Source organism: Sylvia atricapilla, chromosome 8 (genome assembly GCF_009819655.1).
Source record: "Sylvia atricapilla isolate bSylAtr1 chromosome 8, bSylAtr1.pri, whole genome shotgun sequence".
Classification (NCBI taxonomy): domain Eukaryota; kingdom Metazoa; phylum Chordata; class Aves; order Passeriformes; family Sylviidae; genus Sylvia; species Sylvia atricapilla.
Window position 1 is genome coordinate 10698257 of NC_089147.1, and position 24741 is coordinate 10722997.

Consider the following 24741-nt stretch of genomic DNA (forward strand, 5'->3'; position numbering starts at 1 on the left):
AGATTGATCTTGGAGTTATCTTTGTTGCCAAGCTGCTTATAAACAAAGCAGGGGAAAAATATTCTACTCATCTTTGATAAATTATTAATTTTTATTTATTTCCCTTTTTTTTTTTTTACAATATTGTTAATGTTTGTGGCACAAAAGAAAAAGATCAAAGCAAGTGTATGTTCAGCAGTGTATGGTTGATACAAAAATCTTCTACTACTGGAATAAACATGTTTTTTCTTTCATATTAGTAGTATATAATAGTATTCTATTATATATGTTGTAAAAAGTTGGATTTATTCCTGATTTCCAGCAGAAGATTTCTGCACTAAATGTGTCAAAATATATCCTTAGCACAATCAAAAAGTCATCAGTTTGTTTTCAAGCTGATTGGAAAGAAGCTCTGTATAATCAAGAGGAATTACAGCCTGGAACACAAAAATAATCGTTCTGGCAACAAGTGAAGACACAACTCTGGAGTCTGACGTGCAGCCTGCAGATCCCTCGTGCCCCTCAAAAGAGCAGCTATATAATTATTCACTTCAATGCAAGCACTAATGGTATTTTTGATGTTTGATGCAACTGAATCCTGTGTCAGCTGCAAGGCCCAGTTTCCTATTTGGCACAGGGAGTTGTTCCATTAAGTTGTTTTGCTCCCCAGGAGCTTTGCTGACAGCTGCTCCTCTTCTCCTGTACTGACTCTGACGAAGAGTTAATCTTTCTCCTTTGCTGTTCAATATTTTCCCTGCTTGATGGACAGATTGGCTCTGGGGGTTTGTAATGAGCAGTGGCACCCTTCAGCTCTGGGTGCTGGTATTGGACCTGCCTTGGGCTGGCAATAACCTGAGAGACTCCACGAAGTTTTACCCTCAGATCGCTCCTGGGTGACGTCTCAGGTATGACTCTATTCTTAATCACCACATCCTGGAACTTGACCTTACAGCTGATAGAAATCTTTATCGATGTGCTCAGCCAGAGGCTGGGAATTGGATGTGGAGACTGAATTACCCTTTGCCTTGGGCAGAGGTGACTCCAAAGCCTGCAGAGCTGCAGTGACACGTGGAGTGCAGTGGTGGGACTCTGCAGCCTGCCTGGTCTTTGCCTGCTGTACTGGGAGCAGCAGCGTGGTGTGTTCTGTCATTTTCACCAGAACAAACTGCAAAGAATGTTAACTTTTTCTTCCTTGCAGTTTACTTCACTCAGAAAGTGCAGTTATTCTCTGGTTTTAGCTGGGGTAAATTCAGTTTTCTGTATGGTGGCTTGCACAGAGCAGTGTTCTGGATTGTGACCAAAAGAGTGTTGATAACACAGGGATGTTTTTGCTATTGCTGAGCAGGGCTTGCACAGGCATTCCAGCCTTTCCTGCCTCTCACATCATCCACCAGCAAGGAGGCTGGAAGTGCACACATAGCTGGCAGGGATAGCTGGCACAACAGCCTCCAAGTCACCAAAGGGATGTCCCACACCAGGTGACATCATGTTCAGCATATAAAGAGAGGGGGGAAAAGGAGAAAGGTGTGGGAAAGTTTAGAATTGTCTTCCCAAGTAACCACTGTGTGCCATGGAGCCCTGCTGTCCTGGGGAATGGCTGAACACTGGCTGCTGGAGGGAAGTAGGGATTGAATTCCTTATTTTGCTTTGCTTTGACTATTAAACCATCTTTATCTCAACCTATGAGTTTTCTCAGTTTTGCCCTTCAGATCCTCTCCCCAATCTGTTCTGATGATGTTGTATTTGACACACTTGGTGGATTGCCTTTGGAACATCATGTACCAGAAATGACACAGAGACACACAGACTCATAAGGCATGATCCATGGCAGGTCATCTATGCCTCTTCAGGCTTTTTGGAATGCAAGAGTGGAGGAAACTTGGATAATTCCAGAAAGGCAATGAGTGCAATTTACAGAAAAAAGCCTACTATCAGAATGCCAGATATCCCTCTTCCAAACTGATGTGCACCATTTTTGTGCCTGTGGACTCGATTCTGGCTCAAGGAGAAATCAGTCTTTCAGATGTACATGACTTTTGAGTGTTCTTTTGTTCAACTGTCATAAAGACACTGTAGCTGTTTGAAGTGATGTTAAAAATCATTTTGCCTAAGTGACAATGACATCACTTTCTGTCTCTTTTATCTTGCAGTTCTCTGAAAGGTCACAGTGTAATTTATGAAAATCATGATTTTGTCCTTTTTTTTGATTGATTTTTCTACTGTAGATTTTTTTCTGTATTGAGTTATGCCACTTCTTTTATCTTTTGATTAATTTTCCTCCTTTTCATACCAAGTCTATTGTGGGAATTTAATTACAGCAGACTTGTAATTGCTGATTTGTTTTTAACTGGAAGTGTGTAATTGCTATATTATCAAGTAATTCAGTCACATTATGTAAAACTCAACACATCAGATACTAATCTGGCTTTATTGGAGATACCATTTTCCTTGTTTTAAAAATGATTATTCCCTACATTTTGAATGGTTTCCTTTTAATTCTTTCTTGATACAAGGTGTTGTTTTATCTATTTCATTCTTTGGACTCAGATGATATAAAGCTCTTTCTCTTTCCATGACCAGACCATTTGGGAATCATCTTTTTGCTTTCCCATTGCTTGCATCAAATGAAGTTAAGTTCTTGTCCACCAGATTGTGCTGATATATGCTGTTAACATTTCAGAGGATGCCAAAAATTCATTGAGTTAAGGTCTTCACTAAGATTTCCAAAGCAGCAATGGTTGTTCAGCTTATTTTATTATACAAATCAAACAACCTTAAAACCAATGTCATATGTTTAATTTCTTGAAATCAGTTTAATGCAGTTTTTCTAGTTTATCATATGAAAACCTTGTCCTTATAACCACCAGATACTTTAAAATCTTCAGGAATGGTTTTTAGTTCTCCTGTGGTGCTCTATCCTTCCAGTGTTCCAAAAGGTCTATCGCTCTTATTAACACTAGTCAATATTTTCTGTGCCTGTGGAGAGACCATAAATAAAACTGTGGCTAATCTCCAATCCAGAATTATATATTTTGTGCAGTCTTTCAGCAATTGCAATATATGTTCTACACCCCTGTCATTTAAGAGAAGATACATTGGAGCAGAAGTGATGCATGAGCAAAAGCTACTTAAAAAGACAACGCAGAAGCAAATGCCATGTGGTGAGGTTATGGTTCAATGGAAAACCTTTCTAAATCAATCTCTGCTTTACTTTTGCCAGTTTCTAATCTCGACACTACTGCTGGATTGCACCTTTATCATGTGAAAAGGACATACCTTGATGCTATAAACTATGTCTAAATATCCATTAAGTAGTTACACATTTCCAAGTGCCTGAGCCAAATGAGAGTTAATATACATTCTGTTTTCCATTCTAAATAGATTTGAACCTTCATTAGTTTCAAATGTAAGGTTGGGGTAAAACCTATCACAATTACTAAGTGAAAAGCAGTTGTCAAGTCCTTTTCTTGCGTGGAGATGGATGCAGCTGGCAGAGCAGGGGGAGAGGAATGTGGGAATAGAGGGAGTGGGAGCCACCCTGGGGAGTGGCCCTGCTGTGGCTGCTGGAAGGAACAGACACGGGGAGTGCTCAGGGCTGCCTCGGAGCTGGCAGGGTGAGCCCTCACAGCCTGAGGTGATAAACCAAATGGTGGGTGGCACAGGGAAGTAGATGAGGCACTGAGAGGGGAGGGTTGGATACAGGTTCCTGCTGAGCCTCAGCTCTTCCTCCTTGACAGGTTGTTTACTCTCTCTAGGTGGGATTCGTCTCATCTAATTTTAGTGATCAAAAGTAACTGCTTAGCTACCCATGGATTTTCTGTTATGAATGTGCTGAAGGGAAATGTACACCAAAAGAGGACAAAGGGAGGTAGGAGAAAGTTGTTCTGTCGGGTTACACTGCTGCAGATAGAAGCAATAGTTGAATTTAAGATCTCTGGCACCAGTGGGGGTGCTTTTCATTTATTTTAATATATTTTCTGGGCTTACACTGGAGGTCTTCAGTCCTGGGCACTTTCTTGTGCTTGCGAAATAGATATTTATTTATGGGGCAAATCTGTCCAGGCAGTTCTTTCTTTTAGTCACCTAAAATAGATTCTTAAGGACAATTCCTGGAATGGCTTGTCTATCCCCTGCATTGCCTTGGGGGCTCAAAGAGAAGAGAAGAGCTGTACCTGGAGGTTTCTGTTTCTCAGGAAGAGATTGCTTTGGCAGTCAGCAAAGGATTTTCCCAGCCATTCTTTTGGGAAATGAGCCTGTTTTATTCCTGCCCAGCCCAGCAGGAGAGATAGGGTGGACCACTGCCCAAGAACACATTAGGTGTTGGTCAAACCAGACCTGAGAACTGGCCTGAAGCATCTCTCTAGACAAAGAGGTCCCTGGCTTGGGGACAGGTAGGGAAGAAAGCTGCCAAGTTCAGCCACACTTTGGAATGTGATAATTAGTGCTGTGATACGTTTGTCAAACCTATACAAACCAATATTGATGTCAATAACCAATCACACATGAAAGCCACTGGCCAGGTATTGCTCTGTGTTACTGAAAATGTGGATGTGTGTTCATATATGCCTCTGTGGTTATTTTATATATATTTATAGACACACATCTGGAAAGTGACCTTTTATTCATGTGGTTTTGGCCCTGAGAATTAGGAGAAATTTTCCAAATAAGAAAATGAATTGATAAGGGTTTTTTTCTATTAAATAATTTGTAGTATTTCTAAAGGTATGTGAAATGTTCTGTTTAGTGTCTACTTTTATGGGAAAATGCCCCACCCAACTATTGTATTTGTCAAGGCTGAAAAATTGTTTGGAAACCTTTTATCCAGGAGTGGATCTGCATGTTGGGGGAAGTGTGGAAGCAATAAGGGAGAGCAAAGTACAACAGAGGGAATTGCAATCTGAAGAGAAATGTTTTGACAAAGACCTTTGAAAGGTTTTACCTTCATTCAGTGCAGGATTAGAAAAGTTCTTAAACGTTAAAAAAATTACTTTAAAATGGACTGGTTATCCTGTAAGGATGATAAAGCCTTTTTGTGGATTTTCAAGTAAAACATTTTATTGCCAAATGGTTTGATAATCTTACTTGCTAGTCTGCAGTTCAAACTGGTGGCAAATTAAATTTGTATGACATGAGATGGTGCTGGAAGATATGCATGCTTTGCATCAAGTGGAAAGATCATTGCCATGTTCAGAAATAATGTAGAAGCAGTTTGAGTTTAGCATGATTAGTCTGGTCTCAGTGTTGGTCTTCACTTTCACAGGTTTCCCTTCACTAAATGGTGTTCTGAGATCCTGACATATCTTCAAACCTGAAACAAGCACATTATTAATTGCTGTGTGGTTTGTGGCTAGTTTTTGTTTGGTGGTTTTTCTTGTTTTGTTTTTGTGAACCAATATAATAAATCAAAGTATGTGGAGGGCTGCAGTAGCAGGAGGTCCTATTGTTCTGAATTCATGAGAAAATGAGGAGGTCACCCCAAAGGGAGAGGTCTGAGGGTTAAAAGCCCATCAGTGGTTAGCAGGGTCATGTGGAGTGGGGCCACTGGATGTGGGGGTGAGACATCTGGGAGACCTGGGACAGCGCTGGGAGTGTGGTGAAACATTTGAAAAGCAAAAAATATGCAAGTGCTAAACTGGCAACTGGCCTCACAGAATGGATGTGGCCTTATCTCTTTCGTCCCTGCAGCGTTTCAGCAAAAGCTAAATTGGAAAAATTTGCCTCCCGTGTTTATGACTTTCACCAAGGTTTCCTAAATATTAGTGTGGGAGGTAGAAAAGCTAATTTTTCACCAACATTTTGTAATGATAGTTATTCCCTCCAGTACTTCTAAGGAAAGAAACAATTTTTCATCTCTGTGCTCTTCTCCGAATTATCATACTAGGGATGAGTATTAAAAAACCCACCTCTTTTATTCATGAAAAACAAATAAGACATTTTCTAGTTCAATACGAAAAAAAAAAAAAAAAAGGAAGAAAGTGTTGTAGTGAACTGAAATAACAAATGAGAAAATTATCAGAAGGGGAATAATGTTGGGCAAAAATACTGTATTTATGACCTATGTTGATGGATTTGTCTTACTAATAATGCAGCTGACATAGTGAGTAGACCTTTTGGAGAAGGAATAATATTGGTTGGCACTGAAAAATGCTTTGAACTTACTTGGAAGGGAAATGGATATTAAAAGTATGTGACCCCCTTCTACTTTTGCTTACAAGTCCATTAAAACTCTGGAAGTTTGGCAGAATGGAGCTGGTTCTCCACATGGCTGGACATCCTCTCTTGCATCAGATACTCACAAATTAATACGATGGAGGACCCAAATTAGTTAACTTCTAAATGTGACACATACGTGGGTCAACAAGCTGGACCCTTCACAAGGTCTTTTGGAGTGGTTGGTGGTTTCAAAAGATGCTTGTTCTTCAACATAAATGACTCATAAGCATTTATTACAGATTCCACGTACCCCCAGTTAGACTCTGGTTTGGTTTTGGATTTTTTTCTCAATGTTTTTGGGAGCAGGCTGCTGTCTCTGCATCTTAATTCTTTGGAAATGATGGCTGAAAAAGCAAGGGATACAGGATGACAATACCCACTTAAAATACTAAAAGCATTTAAATAGAGTTCATTTTACCATGTGACATGGAAAATTTATTGTACTTCGAAGGGTCATAGGTGCCCAAGCCAGAGAGCCTCTGTGGATAAATGTGCAGCCTCTGAGTTCTTTCAGGCTGAGTAGGAAGGTCAGCTCTTGAGCACCTAAGTTCAGAGAAGTGGTCTAGAAAGGCTGACGTCCAATCCAGTGCACGTGTGATGTTATGGCTTGGGTTTGTCAAAGGCCTTAAGGGAAATAGCCTTGTCCCTCATCCCCCTTTTCTCATCCCCTTTTCTCATTCCCACTGAGACATTGCCAAAACACAATACAGCCATCTGCAGGTGAAGAATGCAGTGAGCTGCCTGTGCCACTTCCCCCATGCTCATATGATGAAATTAATAGTTATTGACTCTGTTATACCTCATTTTAGGAAAAAAATCCCACAACTGTGGGCCTGGTTTTGACTTGATACCAATCACAATAAGGGCAGCCAAGGCCAGGTCTTAATCTAGGCCAAGACTGGATATTCACCTGCAATGAGTGGCAAAAGAAAGTCTGATTGTCCTGAGGTTGATGTGTGGGGTAAGATCTGCTGTTGGGGAGAGGGCCATTCCCTGCAGGTTTTGTGCTCTCTTTTATCCTGTGGTATCAACAGGTGCATGTAAGCCCAGCTCTGAGTTTCTCCTTTACACTTTTCATGGGAGCTGTGCCCTTCTCATGGCAGCTACAGCTCATCCATAGGGTGGTAAATTGAATTTTCATGTGTTTCTGAGAAATGTTGAGCCAGCTCTTGGGTGCATCAAGAGAGCTGGCCAAAATCCTATTGACATTACTGGGGATGCTTGATAACTTGTGCTGTGGTAAGTGCTTAAGCCCTGATGCTCTATAGATCTAGCATTAAACTGATACCATTGCAAGACATTAATAACAAGGTTCTGTCTATTAAATCATTGATCAGCACTTGGGCTGTCAAAGCCCAAAGTATGGGAAAATTGCTGCCTGGGAAATGAAAAAAAGTAGAGAAAGTAGAAGTTGAGTAACTCAACAGTTCTTGAAATCATTAGATTTATGGCTCAGTTGATACCTGGTGAAGATACGGATTATTTTTTTTAAGGACAAGCAAAGGTTTTGTCAAAAAATCTGTCTTTTAGGTGGAGTTTCATGGTATGACTAGATGGAAAATAAAACCCTCATCCTAAAAAAAGGAAGCGTTAGTTGGCAACATGATTATTATCTATACCACAGATTACAGCTGGGACTGAATTGCTTGAAGCCCACACCGTCTTTTCAGGCAGCTCTGTCTCAATTATCGCCCTCACACCCCCCTCAGTTTTGTCAATGACAAAAAACTTCTGGTTTTTAAATGATTTTTTTGTGTTTTGCTTGTGAGGACACTGCATCCAGAGCCAAGGGCACAGGTGTGGGCAGGAGGGTGCCTGGTTCCTGTGGCTAACCAAAACCACTGTTACTCTAACCAGTGTCTGATGTGGCTTCCATCAAAGGTGGCAGGACAATGCTTCCCTGCTGGCTGGTCAGCAGTCCTGGTGGCTATCAAAGGCCAGCAATCTGTCTGTTAATGACAGAGCAGGGATGGCACCTGTTCTGTCTGCCTTTAAATCACTGCCTTCACACCTAGCCTGGGTTGTGGAGATACTGGCCTTAAGTTTAGCTTCAGAATCAGTGGAAAAGCAGCCCTTTTCTGTTTGCTGGGAGGCACAATGAGTGATTAGAATAAGTATAAAAATGACTTGCTGCTTTATGATGTGTGGGTTAATGAAAGTATTAAACCATTCTAAATGATAGATAAGGAAATTATTTCCACTGTAGCTTGAAAGAAATAAAACTGCTCTGTCTAAAATTTAGGAGGTTTAAAACTTTGCAAGCTCATCAAAAGTATATGGGCAACAAAGAGGGGCAAGTTTACAGCCATCTACAGATCACCCTAAAGTTTTAACATTCATCATTTTTCTGCCTCGTTATTGTTAGTGTTTCCCATAAGCTTTGAGAAATAAGCTAATTCTTTCAGAAAAGAAGAGTAAATACAGGTCAAGCTAATATGCTTTTATGGGCAGTGCTGGGATTTTCCCATTTTATTGCCCTTTTGCACTATTAATTTTATATCATTGACATTGTTGTCTTCATTGCTCATGTCTCACAGCCTTGAAAAGGATTTACTGTGCTGAGAAATTCAAGCGTGAACTGAAATGGGATGAAATTCAAATGTGGTTCAGTTGGACAGTACAAATTCTATGATGTGACTGTTTCTGGCTTTATAAAATGAGTAAAGTGTAGCTTTTTTGGTGTTTTCATGTGCAGCCGTGATTGCCTTTGACTGTGGCTTGTGTGTGACTATGTTTGCATCAGAATATGTGAAGCCAGGTGTGTACCTGCAGATGAGTGTGAGTCTCTTGTGCAGTTGTCTGTACTTACAGGCAAAAGTTGTCTTGTGAATGTATGATCCTGACAGTTTCTGTATGCTTGTACTGGTGTTTTTAGGGAGGTATGGCTTTACGTTCTTTGACACGAAGAGGTGTGGATTCAAAAGAGGGAATGATGTGCATCAGTGCCTGCAGAACCATTCATGCACACCCTGTGCAATAAAGGTTTTGCCTGAGCGTGGTAATTGCCAATAGAGGTTCACACAATATCGAGTAGAACCAGGTCATTAATCATTTGATTCAATCTTGAAGAGCACCTGGAAAATGAAAGACATGGGTCTACTTATTGGTACCTGGAGTTTTTCTTGTGGTCTTGAAAATCAGTCATAAATAGGTAATAGGCTGCCCTTAACCTGATCTGCTGGATAATGACTGGTAAAATAGGCTCATTTATGGCGTTTATGTAGAAAATAGAGAGCAGCTGGTTTAAAAAGAGGCTGTCAGGTCACATATGAGGGAAGAAGTCATGGCTTCTTGTGGGCAAGTAGAAGAATAGAACTGCAGGGCAAGAGAAGAGGAGCAAGAAGTCAAGGTTCTTTATGTGAAAGTGATGAATAGCTACCTCTGGTTTCCCAAGAAACAGTTTGTTCCCTCCTCAGCTACTTCCTGCCTCTCACAAAACCCTTGTGTACTTTTCTGATCCTCTAATGAATCACTCTATGCTTTTCAAGAACCAGAAGCTTCTTGACCTCATAAATCCAAACTCAGAATTATAACTTTCTACTCTTCAAAGTACTAGTTATGTAAAGCTGAAGAGTCCTCTTCTGGACTGTGCAACCTCCTCGTGTTGCCTGCCTCTTGTGAATTTTTGTAATTCAAGACATGACTAAAATCAAAGCAGAAAAAGAATAACTTCAGCTTTCAATTCCCATGCCCTTCAGAACACACACCACATAATTCCACTCAGCAAACCTGCAGTCATGCCAGCATAATTGGCAATTACAAGTGGAACTGCAGTGGTATCTTTAATACAACTAGAGTGACAAAAGGATTTCAAGTTGTGGCAAATCATAGAATGGCCTGGGTTGGGAAGGACTTTACAGATCTTGTTCCAGCTCCCCTGCCAAGGGCAGGGACACCTTCACTAGACCAGGTTTCTCAGAGCCCTGTTCAACCTAGCCTTGGACACTTCTATATTTTTTCTGAGCAACTAGCTCCTGTGTCTCACCACCCCCATAGTAAGTAAAGAATTTCTTCCTAATATGCAGTTGAAACATACTCTCAGCTTAAAGCCATCCCCCTCTGTCCTATCCCTACATGCTCCTGCAAAAAGTCTCTCTCCAGTGTTCCTTTAGGCCCCTTTTAGGTACTAGAAGGTGCTATAAAATCATCACAAAGACTTCTCTTCTCCTGGCTGAGCAGCCCCAGCACTCTGCCATATCTCTGGGTATTGTGGATAGAGAAGATAATTCTTAAAAAAGAGGCATTAGGCCTTTATAAACTGTGATCAAGAAGAAAACTCTCCAGCTGTCTTCTCCTTCCTGTAATGTAAGGATTTATTGCTGTTACAACGGTAGAATTTCACTACCCAGCAGCAGTAACAAGACCAGGCCTTGACATTCAGGTGCATCAGAACTACAACAGCTATATTTGAATTAATACACTCAGATTGATAATATTCTATTTCTAATCACTAGTTCAGTTACCTTAACAGAATTTAGTGTTTTTTTGTTCTTTGCTGCATCTCTCTTAACCCTATTTAGCACTGGGTAAAACCATTAGAATATTACATAATATTGATGTCTGAAAAGTACTAAAAGTACTACACTTATCACAATGGTAGTGTCCCAAATCCTGACCTGCATGCTCTCTTGCCCCTCATTAACTATAATTATCAGCTGATCTGACCTCTGATGCTGGGTCTTGTCCTTCACCTTCTGCTTCTCATTGTGGAGACTTCAGTTGATTTTCTTTTTAATTAATTTTATCTCATGCTTTTCAGAGTCTTATCAGTAGTTAATTAATAGGGGTGCTCTGCTCAGCTTGTCTATCACAAGGCAAGCAGATTCTTAGTCTGGCCCTGCTCACCCAGTTACATCAGCCTTCATTATTTTAGTAATCAGAGATGTCTTGAAGAAACCACATTGAGTTCATTAGTTCAGATTGTAGAGTCCTGTCTGCAGTGCCTGCTGAATGCCAGGGAAATACCTGAAGGTGGTGTTGCCTTGATTAAATGATGATACATGAGATACCACTTGAATGTTCTAAAAAATATTTATTTACTTTTTAATACTTTAGATTCTCAAATTCAGTATCTATCCTTGAAACCTGATATATTTGAAATTTTCACAGGCAAAGCTGGTATTCTTTGAGAGGGGCCACTAATAAGAAGCATGAACTGAAGTGGGAAATGAGTGTGATGTGAATTTCTGCAGGGTAATCTGTGTGGGTCATAGCATGTCTGAGAGGGGCACAGCAGTGAGAAAGCAGCAAAGCAGAGCTAGAAGCAACAACTGTCATACCAAACTGTGCAGGATAGTCATTGAGGAACCATGATGAAGCTGCAATTGCTTTTGGATTAAGAGAAAATACCTGCACAAAAACCTCCTGCAAGACACGAAATATCAGTGAGTTTATGGTAAAGTGCCTGCTGTGAAAAGATCTGAATACAAAACACCTTCTGTTCCATGCCAAAATCAAAATTAGGTAAAGATTATTATTATTTTAAATTTGGAGGGATAAACCAAACTTCAATGGATGTGGTAAAGTGGTGAATATAAATGTCACTTACAACAAAAAAAACTTCTGTTCTGACAGAACTGAAATACTCCAGCTATCCCTTCAACTTTTAGAAATAAAATGAAAGGATATTTTTAAAAATGTCACTTTGAAAAGGAGGAAAAAAAAAGTGGTGTCTAAAAACTCCGACCACAAAAAAATATCATTCAGAGCAATTCTGCAGGTACTTATGGTGTTAACGAGATCATCACACACTTGCAACATGGTTTAGTTTTATCAAACATGACATTGTGATCAAAAATAGTTTCAGCGTGATAATAACTTTGTCACCTCCAGGTTTCAGAAAAGCAAATATATTTAGAAACATAAGTTCAGTTGGCTTGGAGGCAGGAGACATCCTGTTGTCCTTCACCTCAACCTCATTTGTAACTAACCCTGAGAGAGCTGCAGCCACAGAGAGAAGGTAAATTCTTTTACTGTCAAGCTGGGCTTACATGGGCTGAAGTCTTTTTCCTGCTCATATCACACCAGAGAGTGATGAAGAGCTTTTAAATGCTGCAACAATCCCTAGTCTCTCTGCTTAATGCAGAAAGCAATTTTATGTCCCTTTACATGATATCATGTGCTCAGGATCAGCCCAGCCTAGCTATATTTTATGGAGATGCTCTTTCCTGCACATTGGTCAGTAATTTTTTCTTCTTGGCTTGCCATTTCCGACTGGTCATTTGTTGTGGGTCTTGAGCAAAATTTCTTCTCTGCCTGGAATGGGGGTGAGGTATGTATCTGCAATCTGGCAGGAAAATGATGTAGTGTGAAAACTAACCTCTTATAAGGGGTATGCTGAGCCCAGGCTAAAATTACTTATGTGGCTGTGCCATGTTCTTCCAAGTGCATTTGTTCTCTGACAGGGATGTTCATACTTTCCCAGCTGTGGGTCACAGTGAGTTTTCCAGGCATCTTCAGGTTACATGGGTAATTGAGAAATAAGATCTGAAAGCAGCCAGCTTGTTTACTGAGCCTGTGAGGTGCCCCACAGACTATGTCAGTTCTTGGTCTGTTTGGGAGGGCACAGGAGGACCTCTAGGTCATACAAACTACACTCACAGTGCCTCAGTGGGCCTGATTTCAAAAATAAATGTCTTCAATAGATTTTTGGATCCCAGTGGCCTACCGTGGAGATCAAGGAAAACCAGAAATGAGCTAATAACTTGTGTCTCAAGTCAACCATGCTCTAACTCCCCAAGGGTGATGCTTCCTAAGATAAAAAAACACCCCTATGACTCATAGTTTGGGTCAGAACTAACCTCTGAAAACCATCAAATCATCTGTCTTAGATCAAGCTTCTAATCTTATTACCCTCTATAATGTGGTGCTGCTCCTCACGTTCTTTCTTCTCCATTGTCCATTTAGTAGGAGAACTCACATTTGACATAGGGAAAGAATCCATTTAGGATTCAGTGGTCACTGCCACAGATCAGTGGCATTTACCCAGGAACATGTCAAGTGGTGTCATGGAGCTGGAAGAAGCGATTCTTAATTCATTGAGGTTAACTTGGGAAATTAGCCTAATTTGTAATTTATGGCCCTTGACCATTATGTATTGGCCTGTGTAAAAAAAAAAATCTTGCTGCCAGCATGGTAATTATAACTCTTCAATAATGTAAAAAGATTTTTTCTGCTTTTTCCAGCATGCTAGAACACAGCTTTCTTCCCATGCCAAGTGAAATTTAACCCTTTTTAGAGCATTCTTTATTAACCTGGCTTTCCCCAAATCCTCCAAGGATATTAGCTCAGATTTAATATTGCCATGCTAGGACTTGATCTTACATGCTTAGGATAGACACCTTTGTGACTGTACAGCAGACATGGCTTAACAGCAAGCCTAGACAATTTCTGTACAGCTAAAATGAAAATAGGAGAAGTGCAGGTGTTGATTTGGGCTGTTCTTATGAGTGGGGAATTTCATTCCCAAACTAGATTCTCTGACACTTTGACAGGTCACTTAGTCACAGATGCAAATTAATGTAATTACACCCAGGAAGTGATTGCTGAAGTTCTTTTATTGATATGCATGCAGGAGTGGGACTAAGATGGGTTCCTTTTTTCTTTTCCCTTGAAAAAATACTCCCTGAGGGATTTATATGCCTTGAGTCAACTTGTCAACCATTATAACAGGGATGCCATGGAATAACTAATGTGGAGGAGGTTTAGTTGAATGCAGGGAGAAGTGGAGAATATTCTTGCTTATGAAAATAAGCCAGAAAATGTTTCCTCTCTCTCTCCTTCATTCATACCCTGAATGCCACCTTCCTGCATAGCGGAGGCCACACGTGCTGTCCCACTGCTACAAGCAGAAGGCCAAGGTCAGCTGAGGTGCTGGATGGGATCTGGCAGTCAATGTGTGACAGTTCCTATCCACAGCTCCTCCTACACTAGACCCACAGGCAGTGTGACTCAGTGCAGGCACAGCTAGAGATCTGTGTGTGACTAACTATAGCTGCTCATCCCTGTGGCTCTGGGGGACTTCGCTGTAGTATCGTGGCCAAAATAAGTAAAGGCCACACAAGCCTCACTGGAACAGGGCACGGCTGTCTCTTCTGTAAGCACCATTGAATGTGTAGGAAGCAGAATGTATGAGAAGCATGAGACTGATGACCTGTAGGTCCAGAAGAGGTGGGTGGCAGCTCAGACAAACCATAAGGAGGCTGGGAAAAGTACAGCTGAAATGGCAGACAGTAAGCTGGGCCTGGGGAAAACACAGAGGTGTGAAAATGGGTTACCACAGCGTTGCTCATTGGTGCCCCACAGTTGAATTCAGCCTCCCTTCATTAACCCTAAAGGAGATGCAGTGGAACAGCACCATCTGCCTATTCCCTCTCCTTCAAAATCACTGCTGAGCTTAAAACACATGGTGGTACCAAGGAAGCAAATTCAAATAGTGCCATTTGTTTGTGGATGTCTGCAATTGAATTCAGCATCACCAGAGATTATACACTGGAGTAAATGGTCCATCAGCCAAGGGCAATGGAATAAAAATCATTGTAATCCAAACTGGAGTAGCCTTCATATCATCATTGGCTGATATGAAGATGGCTGGTACATCTGCAGTATTTTAAGATGTTAATAATATATATATTTTTTATTGGGGGAAATGAATTCACATAATTTGATCTTGAGTCTTAGAATGAGGTGATTCCAGGTAAAAATAGTAAATAAAAAGAAAATGTCTTCCCTTGTTCTAAATCAGGGCTCTTCTAGAGTCCTGTAAGAGCAAATCAAGCAGGGTACTTGGTAGCTCTCATTAATGGTGCTAACCACTTCTTACTAAATCAGAAATTCAATTGGGCTTTTCCAGCAGTTGAGGTTGTTCTGTGCTTCTCTGCTTGTAATTGCTTTTATAAAGAAGAATCAGCATATTGAAATGTGTTCAAGCCCACTTGTCAGCCTGTGAAGCAGAATGCCAAGGCAGTAAATCCTGATTGAAACTCTGACTTGATGTTCAGCCTTGAACTCTTTAATGCTGATGAAAAGATTGATTGGTGTGGCAGGATGTGGTGCTCACTCTGCCGTGTGAGCACTGCAGGGTGACCCAGTTGCACTCAGCACTCTGATGTGACATGGTCAGATAACCTCAGCTGTGGCCAAGTTTAATTCTTTGCAAGTTTAGAATGAAAACCAGAAATAACTCCAAAAAACTCCAACAAATAAAAATATATTAAAATACTTTGTATGAGGATGAGACCATGGTCAGCAATAGCTCACAGAGGATGCTGACAACAGAATAAAAGCTTGGTTGCTGGTTGCCTGGTCTGAGGGAAGATGTGGAAGGTAAATGTGCAGTTTTTTGAAGAAATTATTTTGGAACATTTCCCCAGCCTCTCTGTTCTGGAGCTAAAAGTGACTTTCCCTGATCCTTGTGCTTGAAGGGTGTCCACTGGCACCTTTTTCCTCACCTCTGTAGCTTCAATTCACTCTGTTGCCATTACCCTTTGGCTTCATTCTTTTCCCTTCTAGAAACCAGAGACTAGGAGGGAGATAGTCACATGCATCCTTCATCTTAAAGCTCAGTCCAAGTAAAGATGTCAGAGGGGAATTAGGGGTAAGCCAAGGCCATGATATAAAATGTGGTTGCCTCTGGCAGTGCTGTCAATTAACTGGGACTGGAAAAACCCAATATAACACTTCAGGTAAATGGCACGACTTTTTCATGTGCCTCCCCTTTGTGTTTACAGCTTGGTCTGTAAAAATGATAAGCTTTGTGGAGATTTTTATGTGAATATTCATGTACAGAACACAACAGTTTTGTACAGTCCTTGCCCATCTGACATATGATGTTATTTGAAATGAGATACAGCAAAATTATTAATAGAAATGAAAGACAATATGTCAAAGACTGTTGTGATTCATACTAATGGTGTGATTAATAGTAAAAGTGATAGCAATATCAATGACTGTATAATGGAAAAAGATGAGGAACAAAGAGAAACCTCTCCCAGGATTCAAGTCCTCTCTGCTGTAATGCATAAATAATAGGAATAGTCACACTGAGTGAGGCCAGTGACTGCTTAGACCTTTATGTTGCTTTTGGCAGTTGTTACTTGCATATATATACCCACATATACATAATAAGATCTTAAGAGCCGAAAAATAATGCTGTGCTTTTCTTGTAGATGTTCCCAGACCAAGAGACTTGTGATTTGGGAATATCCTGAGATAGAGATGGCATATTTGTTTAATAATTCTTTTAAGATTTTTCTTTTCCTCCAAATGTGAAGCATTATAACATTTTGGTGTGATCCATAGCCTGCAGAAAGGAGTTCCAAAGTTTAACTCAGAGTTGCGTGATGAAGTTCTGGCTGCTCTGAACTCACTGCCTGGAAATTCCATGATGCCCTCTAATTCTTGCATTAGGAGAGGCAGAAACTAATCATTCCTTATTTTGCTCTCTGGGTTTTGTGAAACAATTTCTTTCACTCTGGCAGTTCTAGAGCATCCATTTTTGAGCACTAACTGATGTTGACAAGTAATCACTAGGGGAATTATATTTAGAATAATATATATTTGCCATATCAACCATGTAAGGCTCCTTCCTTCAAATGTTCAGTCTCAGAACCAGTGAATTATAACTAGGTCATGGTAACAAAAGTAAAAAGAAATAAATAGATATACAGATCAATAGCAATAAATCCTCCCACACAATCACCCTCCCCTCCTGTGCAACGCATCTAATTTTCCACAGCTGCTATTATCTTTTGCTCTCTGAAATGGAATTGATGCATTCTGCTGTAATGTTGCATGTTTGCAGCTCTGGGTATTTTTGTCTATTAGGTTATTGGTGACTTAGTAAAAAAAAAAAAAAATTAAAAAACCAAAAGAAAGTGTTTTTAAGACCAGCTTCTATTAAAGAATAGGGCCATTAAGTAAATCAGCACTGCACTCTCGGTGTTTGTCCTGGGTTGTAGTATAGGATGTATTCTATCACCATCTTCATGAGCTGATGAATCCAATTGTTGGAGCAGGGTCCTTCCCAAACCCCCCTCCCTCTGGGGTGCCTTCTGTTAATGGCCCATCAATGCCTTGCTGCAGGACTCACAGATAACTCCCTCCAGTGACTATCTCTGGTTAATGGGCCATCAAGGACCTCCTGTATGACAAATCATCCCATTGTGAGATGCTCCACCCAGGGGGAGGAGCCAAAAATTCTCACCTGGATATAAGCTGGGATTTGGGACAGTACAAGCAGCCCTCATCCACTGGATTCTCAGAGCTACCAGACCTTTCTATGAGATCACTTCTTCAGGAAAACCACCTCACCTGGACTGCTTCCATCACCCTGCTCAGGTTGTATTCTGACTCTGTCAGTGGTCTCTTTGTATTATTGCATTTATTTTATTTTATCTTTTTTCCCTTTTCTTCTCATTAAATTGTATTTTTGACTGGGAGCCTCTCACCCGTTTTACTTTCAAACCACAACAGTGTTTCATAAGGTACTAGTCATTCCTTGTTGGAAAGGATATGGACAACTTAAGACGGGATTCAGAAAAGTCTGAGGAAAACATCAAGCATTGGTAAAGACTGCTCCATGAAGAACTGTGAGAAGAACGTGATAGCTTAGAAAAGAAATTAGTAAAAGCAGCCTAGATAAAAGATCATATGCTAACACATTGTGGTGGGTTGACCCTGGCTGGACAGCACGTGCCCACCAAGGCACCTCCACAGCTCCCCTCCTCAGCTGGAGGGGGGCAACAGAAGAGGAAAGGCTCATGGACTGGGACAAAGACAGGGAGAGATCACCCACCAGTGACTGTCACAGCCAAAACAGATTCAATTCATGGCTCCACATGGGAGACATAGAATAGGAGATCTGATCCAGCCATCCAATCTACCATTCCAGGCTTGTTTCTATTGCAATGCCTTGGTTTCCAGTACAGAAAAGCTCTCAAATATGTTTAATAATGAGCCTGTGAGAAGTCTATGCAAATGAAGAAAATATTAAAGGATTAGCTTCATTTTTAGTGTATCTAAATCTAGTCCACTTCAGAATTGCCAAATTTGTATTAAGCAAGCACTGATATATGTCTCCAACTTTAAGTACATGTTTATAATCCACTGAAGTGGATTGAGATCAATAGGTTTGAGGAATGTGCTTAAAATGAAGAGTATACTTGAGAGCTTGTAGAGTCAAGGCCCTGGTAAAGAGCTCATCAAAGGTTTTCCTAGATGCAAAGTTGCACTGATATAAATTTGAAAGTGATTTGGAACTGATTGGATTAAAGTTGTCTGAAAGTTTGTTGAATGCATTTGAGAAAAGGGAAGGGGTGAAGGTTGAGAGTCAAATATTATTAGAGCTAGTCAGTAAAAGGCACTGCCACTCTCCCATCCCTCTTTGCCCCTATCCTGAAGACCACTGCCCCCAGGACAGGACAGCAAAACCTGGAAGTCCTTGCCCCTCCAGTTCTGTTTTTTAGAGGCTCTCAAATTAAAGTATCAAATAGTGATTTTACTCTAAAATTCCAAATTTGGAACAGAAGCAATTGATATGTGTCAATGTCCCTTTTGGTCTTCCTGAATTAATGGCTGGTAAACCGTGGCTATGGGGAAAGGAAAACAACCAGGGAGTCAGAGCATCTTCATCTGCTTCCACTGTTTGCATCAGTGTGTGTTTGTGTGTGTTAAAGAGGGTAAATAAATGGAAATTAGTCACTCAGTCTTGAACGTCTTCATGCAAAAGTTGATAGAAAAAAAGTTTACACTTTTCTATCTAATCAATTTAACTGGATTAGAAGTATGCAATGACCCAAACCTCCCAAACTTTCAACTGCAAGGCTGTTCTGGGGATGGGAAGTCACTACTTTAATATTCTTTATTGAATGTATGTTTGTTTGCCAACCTGCAAAAATTGTGTGCATGCTGACAGCTCATGGCAATCACGGTGTAAACCATGTTAAATTCACAGTTCATTGGAGAGCCATGTCTTTGAAGCATGCTCCCAGAGTTTAATAAAAAACTCATAAAGCCTTTAACTCCTTGCCTTGCCTGCACACAGAGTATAAGCATACTTTATCATATCTCTGAATAGGCATCATGCTTGTAAGACATGGTGGATGTCAAGAGACCTCAGAAATTAGGATATGGTTCTACAAATCCACATCTGGGATATTTGTGACTTCAGTGGCTTTCTATTGTTTTTCATGTGTTAGTATCTATCATCCACTGAATTTCACTCCTTATTCCCATTCTCATGCATTTTCTTCTTTTGAAACATTGTATAAATGAAAATACTACCTTAGAAATCTCTCAGAATTCATATCCCCTCTCTGTAGCTCCTGGCAACACAGTCTAGTTCAAATTGAGTTATTTTTATTAAGCCTTTGATTTCTGGGGGAAAATAAGAACTTTTTGTTCCCAATATTACCAGTATGAGATCCTCACATGTTTGAGTTCAATCCATTTCCCAGGAAGCTCTTACACAGATGGTCAATAGTTCATGCAAGGAGGCAGCAGACCATGTAAATGAGCCTCTGGATTTGGGCCTTATTATTACCAGAGTAGCTTAGTATAAGGCCAAACCCTCTGAGAAATCGCTCATTGCTATTGCTAGCATTCAAACCCAGTCTAATTTAGGATTTTCACAAAATCTAGAATAAACTGGATTGCTGGAAATACTATTTCTGTTGAAGTTTATATATGTATGGGTGTTCGTGTTTATATATATATTGTTATAAAAAATTATCAGAATTAGTCTGATCTGAGTATATTTCAGTAATTTTCTGAATATTTTTACATCTCAGCTATTTTGTATAAGTTTTGAAGTAGATAGATTTTATTGCCCCTAAAATATATGCATGCTATAAAGTGCAAGCAATAGGAGATAAATATGTAGGTTGTAGACTCTAGGAGGAAAGACCAGACACAAGTAATAGACCCCCAGTTAATCATAAGGAAACTGTCCTTTCAGAAGAGGGATTATTTTATTTTTATTTTTGGCTCTGCCCACTTTTGATCCAGGATTTGAGCACAAGTTTCACTACTGGATTTTAAATCTCTCTGGATGTTGTGCTCTTTAGTCCAGCAGTGACAGCTTCACAGCTCTGCAGTCTCATTTCTCTAAAAACTCCTCTACGGAGATCTCTCTGGAGTCCTAAGGAACAACAGCTCTGCTCTTACCTTACACCAGCATCTGGCAGTCAAAGGTTCTCATTCGTCACGATTTAGTTTGTTGCCTCTGCAGAGAACTGCAGCCACACTGCCTGCACAAGCCACTGAGATTCAGAGTGGGAAGAAGACCATCAAACTTTGTCGAAGGAGAAGCCAGAAAAAAATGCAATGGTGCTGGAAACCAACTTCATTCTCTCCAAGTGGGTTTTGGTAATGGTCTTTGACAAAGTAAGGAGTCAGCTGGGTCCTGGTGAGTGAGTGGAAATCACCTCAATGCACATGTTCCTCTTCAGGCCTCTTAGAGAAGGTGCCAGGGGGAAGGGCTGCTCCTGATCCTTGGGCCAGACTCGCTCTGTGAGGCAGAAAGTGGGAAGAAAAGTGTTGCTCCAGTGCAGATGCACTTCTGCTCCCTTTTCCACTCTCCTGCCTGAGTTAGCAAGGGAACAAAATAAGCCACACTAATAGCACTCTGCAGAGAGCAATGGGGTTTTCTGCTCTCTTGTCTACTTAAAATTCTCTGTGTCACTGACGAGCTTGAGATGCCCTGCTGTGTACCTCTTCTCTTTTATTGAGTTGTGGTGTGAAGTAATGGGGAAAATGCACACTTTTGGGCTCTCTAATGGTTTAGGAGACATACTAGAAACTGTGCAGTCCCCCAAAAATCGTGCTTGCACACTTTCTGAGGAGAGATGAGACTGCACAAATGCATCTCTTCTTAACAGACCTCAGCTTATGCACTGCCCATTGCAAGACCATTGGAGACAAGCTGTGAGCAGGTGAAGTTGGCTGACACATTCCCAGCAAACCAGAAGTGGTCCTTCTGTAAATGCTGTGATATCAAACCTATCTCAGGAGTTTACAAATGTCATGTCTCTTCCGAGAGATTCAGAAATGCAAGGATCTATTTATAAAAGAAGAATCCATTATAAAACATTAATCTCAAATACCTCAGTTTTTGCTCTGGAAAGTTCTGATCCACAGATTTCTGGATGGGAGGGTGCATTTCTTGGGAATATAAATTCTGCTTACTTTTTCACTTAAGCATCTGCTGTGGGCTGGAGCAAGGCACAGAATGCCAAACTAAAAAGTCTTTTCTTTGATCCACCATGATTTCCTTAGAAACTAGCACTGAATAAAAGCAGGAGGGCTGGCTCTGCTCCTGGTGATCCACAGCTAACATTGAGTAAATACGAAGCAGCCCCAGGTGAGAGCAAGTGGTGGTATGGATTAAATGTCCTACAGCTAAAGAATAAGTTGGAAGGTTTGTGTTTCTTGTGCAAAAGAAGGACAACTTCTGTCCCAAACCATTCTTTGTGTCTGCTGTGACATTTTGGCTGTGTTACTTGTGTGTGCCATGGTTCTGAAAGGTGATGGGCTGTAGGGGTTGGGTACAAAGGGAGAAGTTGCATCTTTACCTTTTCAGTGATGATTAAATCAATAGGTATTTCTGTGCCTGAAATCACAGTTGTCTCATTAAAATCTGAATTATAGCTTGCATGTTCTGCTTCTTCTGTTCCTTTGCTGGTTTTAGGGCAAGGTTCCCAAACTGTGTGTAGTAGGTTACTCCTTTTGTTCATGTGATTTTTCCCCTGCAATGTCTCCTCAAACACATAAGGATTTATATCTATTAAAAATCTGTGTTTTCCAAGAAAAGAGAGAGCACTGACATTTAGAAAAGCAGGAGGATGAATCTTCACTGGAGATACAGAGTCAATAAAGGGACTTGCAGTGACCTGAACATAGGTCAAATTGACCTATGTGAGACTCAAGAGCCAAGAATGAAAGTAAAATAAGTTAGAGAAAAAGGCAGCAATAGAAATATGAGCTGGAATCATTAGTTGTGGTGCTGTCTGTTCCTGAAGTGCCTGGGCAATACTTTGCCTTTCTTCGTGTCCTGTGCTGGGATGTGAAAGCACAGGACAGAACCATCCTGTGCACTTGTCTTGCAGCAAATAGAGTAGGTCTCTTTTCCTGAACAGGGAAACTGAGCTGTGAATCAGGAAAATGTGCTCCACTGGGACATGAGCTAGGGGAACATGTCTGGGGATAGAAAAAAGATCTCATGAGCCTGGGGCTCTGTTCAGCTGCTGGCCATTAAGATGCCATTTCTCTCCCTGACCATAACACTTTGGATGGAGACCCTGATTCATTGTTTTATGTCATTACATAAGCTCTGCATACAGATTGGTAAGGTAAGAGGCAGGGTTATAAAATAATCCAACTATTTATGTCCTTCATTACCCATCAGCCTTTGTAACTTGGCTTTATGTATTCCAGGCTGGCACACTTCTTATTAGGAACCATAAAAGAGAATTTGGATGAACTGCAAAGTAGATGCAAGAATATTATAGTTCCTTAATTTTTACATTTGTTGTGTCCAAGATGCCAGGAGGTGGTGGAAGGAATTTCTTACCATGTGATTTGGGGACGCTCACGGGGATTTTTCTTGCTCTGCAGGGAGGTGGCAAGGTATCAACAGCTAGGGATATGTAGGAATGTCATATTCAATTAAATTTGTGAAATTACATTCTGAGGTTGTGTTTAGAAAACGAATTAATATTGGTGAAAAGCACTGATACCCTTGGATAAAGGGCAACAGATAAGAACACGTTGTTATTATTAAATTGTTATAGAAATCCTCTCTTTTGCTTTGACTGAATTATTGCAGTGAGTTTCCTTGGTGATGTGACGTAGAATTTACTGGAGTGTTTATGTTGTATAATTGAAAATGACACTACCTTTATTAAACCATCTGTGGGACCCTTAACTCTTTTCTGTGTTGTAAACCAGATTTGCCAATGATTTTTATCAAGGGTCTTGAGCCAGTAGAGTGGAGGCTGGTCAGACAACCACAACAGAACACCTAAACTAAGAGAAGGCTGAGGCAAAAAACACATGCCTTACTTGAGGCAAGTGAAATAATAGGAGATGGATAATGAATGAGGTGGAAGTCTCAATTAATCGCTCCTTGAAATGTTTGTTGCCCACTGATAACAAAGAGAAGAGTGCTATTGTTTGTCGTCTTATCCTTTTCTCCCTCAAACTAATAACATTATGCTCAGGATGCAGAGACATTTTCCTAAGTCACTGATTTGGAGCCAGGTTTGTTGGCACTACCAACACTGGGCGTCACAAAGGGCTGTTCATTTATCTGAATAAAATTTGTTAATGCTTCTAGTTCAGCTTTTCTTACATAGATGCCTGCATAACAAATTTCATCTCAATCAACCCTAATTGCTGCCTCTAGCAGCAGCCTCCCAAGAGAGTGTTTAGGGAGCGAGCAGGCTGTGGAGGTTAGATCTGGTCAGATCACACACTAGGGATCAGTAACAGGGCTCGCCTTTCAAAAGCTTGCAGTATGGCATAAAACATGAGTTATGGAGACTAATACTGTGGTTTGAATTTTCCTCATGCCTGAGATGTTAGTGTGCTCAGAATAAAGGTGTCCAGCCTGTTAACTCTTGGTGCAAATCATTAAGCTACCTTTTCAGCAGTTCTCTCTGTTCCTGTGCAGCAGGGTGGCAATGTGCTTCACAGCTGAACTCCATCCTGCAGCAGCACTGATTTTATCACCCAGGGTGTAGTAGGACCCATACATTTGAAGTGACTGCAGTGCAGCAGTTTTTCTCTTTGGTAGTGGGGTTTTCCGGCACTGGTGGTACCCTGTGGGGTTTGTCAGAGGACTGAAAGCTTAGCTGTGTTCTGCAAGTATGCACCGATCTCAAAAAGGAATTACATCTTCATAAGAATATAATCACTCCCTTGTCAAATTAAATTGAGTAAATTTTCTCCTCCTAAATTAAGTTTGATTTTTGTAATGACTGCTTAGTCCTACCAATATCAGTGTAAAGGCAACACAGATACACTTTGATTGAATGTGGATCCTCTCCTGAATACACCAACTTGATTATATTATCTCAATGAATCCTAACAGAAAGCTCTGGTTTCCTTGAATCAAAATGGTTGCTTCATTGCCACATAATTTTAAAAAAATGCAAGAGCCTGATTTATAGCTGAGCTCCAGGCTTCTTTCATAAAGACAAGAGAAACTCTGTAGAGAAATCAACAGGAACATTAAATATTGATATCTGTGTGGTCCTGATGATTTGTAGCTTCTCATTTTGGAATGAGATAGAATAATAGATAATGGAAAGAAAGAAAAATTATTGTACAGTATAAATATATATTTAATTAAAGAAATTTAAATTTTTTCCCCATAAGAATCAGGAAATTCTGTTGTTATCAATCAGACAGTGTCTGATCTTGGATATTGAAAGTCTTAAGTGTTTCATTAAGCAAGAAGCAATTTTTTCTCATTGTTCTTTCTGAGAGGTCATAAAATGTGGCAGTTTTTTATTTGATATTTCTCCATAAACTTCTCTTTGACACTCTGAA

General features: G+C 40.4%; 1 protein-coding gene across 1 annotated transcript in view; it reads right to left on the reverse strand.

Annotated features, from left to right (window-relative positions):
* Positions 1-9313, reverse strand: part of ADD3 (adducin 3) — a 322976-nt gene extending 313663 nt beyond the window's left edge. The window contains exon 1 of the mRNA XM_066323613.1: positions 9303-9313. The gene's annotated coding sequence lies outside the window, so the exon portion shown is untranslated. The remainder of the gene's footprint in view (positions 1-9302) is intronic.
* Between the last annotated feature and the right edge of the window lie 15428 nt (positions 9314-24741).